Source organism: Anomaloglossus baeobatrachus, chromosome 11 (assembly GCF_048569485.1).
Source record: "Anomaloglossus baeobatrachus isolate aAnoBae1 chromosome 11, aAnoBae1.hap1, whole genome shotgun sequence".
Classification (NCBI taxonomy): Eukaryota; Metazoa; Chordata; class Amphibia; order Anura; family Aromobatidae; genus Anomaloglossus; species Anomaloglossus baeobatrachus.
In genome coordinates, this window is record NC_134363.1 from 58,520,952 (window position 1) to 58,526,951 (window position 6,000).

The following is a 6,000-nucleotide window of genomic DNA, read 5'->3' on the forward strand; positions in this document are numbered from 1 at the left end:
GGAAGAAAACTTCCTGTGACGTCACAAACACTTCCGATTGTCCGCTGCTAATGACGCCACCACAGACGCGCCCAGAAGGCGGATGCTCACCGATGACGCGTCGCGAGTCCAACCCACTCCAAGCAAGGGGAGAACCCCCGCCCACCCAGCAGATAGAGCGAGGAAAGGAAAAACATACAATCTCTCCGCAACCAAGCGGAGTAGATAGATGCAAAGTATATACCATACTAAATGTGTAAAGTCCATAAAATACAGAACTTGTGGCCATCGCCACATTCAAGGGTTATGTCTTTAACACTAGAAGTCCCAGGAATTTCGAGCTCCATAGGGTTCCAATGGTAGAAATGTTAAATGACCCCTCTCTGGGACTTCTAGTGTTAAAGGTCGAACGAAGCCGGCCTAACGTTGTAGTATTAAAGGGATTGTCCATCTTTTTTAACTTGATTTCTAACCTAATGCACTTATTTATGCATTTTCCTACATTTTTTGCACAGTTTGGCATTCACTGTCTTTTTTTGTTTCCCATGCACGGTCAACTTTTCTGTGTTCCTAGATCATCTGAGTGGAGCTCAGAAAACGCAAGCACTCCTGGTAGACATTCAGAAGACGCTCACTTATGGATTCTCGTTTAACTCATTCTGCAGCGAACAATAAGGGGCAACACAAGAGGCTGTAAAAGGTGAATGGTGCAAAATTTTAAAAGAAACCCAATTGCAAAAGTGATTATTTGCCCCAAATATGTGCATTTAGGTAAAAAAAAAAATTTGGAAAACCCCCTTTAAAGATTAAATAAAGCCAACAGTTCCCGTGCAGTCAAAATCTGTAATCTGAATCCAATCATTAAAGAGGTTGGCCACTACTTTTACATTGATGGCCTAACCTTAGAATAGGTCATCAATGTCTGATCGGCCAGAGTCCGACACTCGACACCCGCACCAATTAGCTGTTTTCAGTCCTGGCCAGAAATGCTCGGTTTTGGAGCTGCTCTGTCTTCTGATAGTGTCCGGGTACTGCACATCCATCTCCTATTGATCTGAATGGGAGATGGATGTGCAGTGCCCGGCCGCAGCCACTATCAGAAGGTGGAGCAGCTCCGGAGCGGAGCATTTCCAACTGCCACCGCTGGGACCCACAGCAGCTGATCAGCGGGGGGGTGATGGGTGTCGGACCCCGGCTGGTCAGACATTGATGACCTATCCTAAGGATAGGCCATCAATGTAAACGTTGTGGACAACCTCTTTAACCTTTTCCTATCCTGAGTCCCACCGGGTGGGGGGGTAACATTCAAAATAATCCACTAAGCGCCTTTGTCCCCATCACGCCGATGGGTGGCAACGAATGTCGTCTTTTGCCAATGGGTTTGAGCAGATTCCGTTTTCACTACCAAACGCTGGAATAAATATAACTGATGACGACCTATAATAAGTTTTCAATGGGCGAAGCAGGAAATTGTACTGGATAGGAAAAGGTTAGATTAAAGGGTTATGCACGGGATTGGTCATCTAGATTAGATGTTTCCCTTCTGTTTTTGTATCACATACAATCAGCTTTTGTAAAGAAAAATGCATGTGAAATAAAGTACAAATGTAATATTTGCAAACGTCCATTGGAAACTCATGATCACTGCAGACCTTGCATGGAAAGCATTTATAATTACCAATGTCTCAACATAAAAAAATAAATCAGATCATTAGTAAATTGTAGGGCCCACACCAGCCACAGAAAGCCTTCATATTACACCTGCAGCTGTTACATAAGTAGCCTATATTGACAGGCCGATGTCGTATTCAATGTGCACAGAATGATCCATTGCTCTCGCCAGCACGTCATGTATATACAGGATAATTTGCTGCCGAGAATAATTTTTAAGCAAGCTTAAAAAAAATCATTTCACCTGATGAACAAGCATGTAGTTCATTGCAAGGGTTTTGAGGATAAGAAGAGATGGAGCGGGAGATTGGAGTTAAAGTTTCCTCCATGTCGTACACCTGTAGACTCCGCAATACTACAGGCCGGTAACGATCAGGGCATGTTAAACTCTACGCTTCCTATTAATATTGCAGTTTAAGGGTTGGCCCAAATTGTATCTGGAAATGCTTTCTTGCATTTGATATTTTGGGAAGTCATGCCTTTACATAATGAACCCTAAAAAATAAGGAACCTCTATAGGTCTGAAACGCGTAAACGTGCTTCTGTGAACACATTGAGGTTCTTTACTCAAATATGTCCTTTACTAAATTATAGTCCAGCATCATATTCTACTGCACAATAGCAACACGCTCCAGAATAACAATAATAGATGTTTTCGGGGGAGGGGGGGGGGGGGGGGCAGATTTTGCAAATCTGGGATAATTCCAAAACCGAATGATTATTAGATGATACCGTCTAATCATACAAGTGACACCACCACTGGTGTGTACAGACCGATATGGCACCTGCAGGTGAGGTAGCAAAGTTTAATTAAACTATTTGCACAGCCGGTGATAACGACCAGGGAGGAGTCAGACCTGAGTTGTTGGGAGGAGCCAGAAAGGTATAAATGGCTGCCATCAGGGGCCTGACGATAACATAATGCAGGACTACTGATAGACGCCAGGAGACAATGGGCTCCCTGCCCCACCTGAAGGCTGTAAGTTTTGGGGGGGGATCGTCCAGGACGAGCAAAATCTGACGCTCCCGGCTGCTGCAAATGTTACCTGTGATTCTTGTTGGATGCTGGGAGTTGTAGTTTCACAGCAGCTCGGAGCAGCAGAGTTCGCTGATCCCTACTTACGCGGCTCGCTGTCCCTTCCTTTTCATTTCCAATCCTGCTAATGGGCAAAAGAAAAAAAAAGCACAGAAAAGTTTAATTTTTTTTTTTTGGTTTTCCCCTTGACCACTTGGTTTTTAAATGATGCGCTGCCAACGTAGGGCGTAACTAAAGACGGGCGCAGCAAACCATGTGTGGACTATTCAACTAGATCACAAATCAGACAGCGGCCCCTGGGGGACGGGAAAAAAAACTTTCCATTTGTTGCATCAACTTAATCCTTCAGCAATTGTCAACAAGGGAATAGTATGTGTATATATTGTAGATATCGGCAGGACGGGGGCGGCCGTCACCTGTAGGGATATATATATATTTATTAAATCTAGGCAGGGGGATGTTGGTCATCACCTGTAGAGGGTCATGTATATATTTGTATTGTAGATGTAGGCAGGACAGGGGTGACACTCAATTGTAGGGGGTCTCATTAGTATTGTAGACATAGGCAGGATATGGGGGTGGCAGTCAATGGGGGTGGCAGTCACTTGTAGGGGGATAATATATATATATATATATTCCTGCATTGTAGATATAGGTAGGATGGGGGCAGCTGTCACATAATTTGTATTTTAGATATAGGCAGGAAGGGGGGCAACAGTCACGCCTGTAGGGGGTCTCATGTTTGTAGAGTAGATATAGGCAGGACGGGGGCAACAGTCACCTTTTTAGGGTGTGTGTGTGTATAATATATATATATATATATATATATATATATATATATATATATATATATATATAAATTATGTATGTGTGTGTGTGTGCAGGACAGGGGCGGCGTCACCTGTAGGAGGATATATAGATAATACACACGGCCGGCAGGATCCATGTTTGCCCATGGTCTGCGGACCCCTCTCAATGACAGACCCCACTTGGGGCATGATGATGGACCTCCTCTATAAACTACGGCAGCCCATAGTGCTCAAATCCAGACATCCTACAATTCTAAATTTATACGATGTGTCGTCATGGATACAATTACAAGTATCCCCCCCAATATTAGGCGGACCGGCGGCGATCTCACACACATCCCAGGCCTTACCTGCACCTTACATAGGACTGAGCGCAGAGGAGGCCAAAAATTACATACTTTTTTGATTTTTCGCCTTGTTTTGGCCTTTAGGTGGCGACATTTCATACAAACTACTGATCTACATAAGTAATATCAGTTTGGATGGTAACGCCAGCGACAGATCTAGCGCCCAGAGCGTGTTGTGCCCCCCCCATAGCCCACATATTGGGGGGCACAGCTCTGTCCCCTGCCCTGGACCCCCTCAGCCACAGCTCAGGCCTATGGAGGGAGCAGCAGACACCACACACACAGGCAGACACACACAAAGTGCTGAAGGAGAAGCTCACCGCCCCCGGGAGGATGCAGAATGGTGGGGGACACCGCTTCCGGTTTCAGGGTTGTTTGGGGTCTGTATTTTTTTTATCCAACGTTACTGGTTTAGTAAAAAAAAAAAATAATAACAATAAAAGAAAAAAACCCGAGGCGCTCGTCTCCCTCAGGCGGGCCCGGAGCGCGGCTTATTTTCGTCACACAGGCCTCGGGAGCTTATTTATTGCCTCTTTCGCTCTCCGTCCACAGCTCGGTGGGACCCAAAATGGCGGCGACGGGCTCGGCCTCCCCCCTTCTCTCGCTCGTTTGCTCTCTTCCCCTGTCTTTCACTCTCCTCCGCGGTGGAACCCAAAGACACGCCCCCTCCACACGTGTTTTGAGATTCTATTAGACCGTACGAGTGTCAGTCAAAGAAACACAGAGCTTTCATTGGACGAGTTTAACGTCACTCAATAGCGCCCACCCTCTGCTTTGCTTCTATTGGACGAGACGGCGAGCGAAGGGGGCGGTGATTGGGATTCTGTTGGACATTGGACTGTCCATCACGATGACGTTGAGACAGAGGGCGGGACTCGTCAGAGAGAACGTGATTGGACACTGGGAGGAGGGGGTGTCAGTCTGTGCCGGGACGGACAGGAAGAGGCGTTGGTTGGTGAATACGTCTGTCAATCACGGGCAGCAGGAAAAGGAAGCGGAGTGTGATTGGCGAGAGCCTCGTATAGGAAGTACCGGGGACACCGAGCATAGTGCGGGCAGGCGGTATGAAAGCAATGGCGGGAAGGCTCCGCGATCAGATCGGTGCGATCTGGTTGGAAAAATTAAACATTTCTGTTATTTCCTTGAACCTACAGGAGTCAATCTTTTAAAATTGCAGTCCAGTGTGAGCTGTGCACTACTTCTAGCAGCTGAGCTGGCATGCTGGGAGTTGTAGTCCCACATAATTAAGCGGATTAATCGCTGAGGACGTAAACTGGTGTCTTCACACAATAAAATACCCCGAGACAGACAGACAGGCGTCAGGAGCGCGTGTACACCTGCAGAGGCGCAGCCCAATTATAGAGGCACCGCTGCCACCAGAGCTGCCACAGGATGGGCCTCTCTATAGAAAGACCGGTATCACCGCCATATATTGGTACACACCAGTACTGCAGACCGGTATCACCGCCATATATTGGTACACACCAGTACTGCAGACCAATATCACCGCCATATAGTGGTAGACGCCAGTACTGCAGACCAATATCACCGCCATATAGTGGTAGACGCCAGTACTGCAGACCGGTATCACCGCCATATAGTGGTAGACGTCAGTACTGCGGACCGATAACACCGCCATATAGTGGTACACCAGTACTGCAGACCAGTATCACCGCCATATAGTGGTACACCAGTACTGCGGACCAATATCACTGCCATATAGTGGTACACCAGTACTGCGGACCAATATCCCCGCCATATAGTGGTACGCCAGTACTGCAGACCAATATCACCGCCATATAGTGGTACACCAGTACTGCAGACCAGTATCACCGCCATATAGTGGTACACCAGTACTGCGGACCAATATCACTGCCATATAGTGGTAGACGCCAGTACTGCAGACCAGTATCACCGCCATATAGTGGTACACCAGTACTGCGGACCAATATCACTGCCATATAGTGGTAGACGCCAGTACTGCAGACCAGTATCACCGCCATATAGTGGTACACCAGTACTGCGGACCAATATCACTGCCATATAGTGGTAGACGCCAGTACTGCGGACCAGTATCCTTACCATATAGTGGTAGACGTCAGTACTGCGGACCAGTATCCCCGCCATATAGTGGTACACCGGTACTGCGGACCAGTAT

The 6,000-nt window shown here is 47.0% G+C and overlaps 1 protein-coding gene across 5 annotated transcripts in view; it reads right to left on the reverse strand.

Moving 5' to 3' along the window:
* Window positions 1-4,481, reverse strand: part of CNOT3 (CCR4-NOT transcription complex subunit 3) — a 160,921-nt gene extending 156,440 nt beyond the window's left edge. For all 5 annotated transcript variants that reach the window (XM_075329016.1, XM_075329015.1, XM_075329018.1 and 2 more), the window contains exon 1: window positions 4,163-4,481. The gene's annotated coding sequence lies outside the window, so the exon portion shown is untranslated. The remainder of the gene's footprint in view (window positions 1-4,162) is intronic.
* Window positions 4,482-6,000: the final 1,519 nt, after the last annotated feature.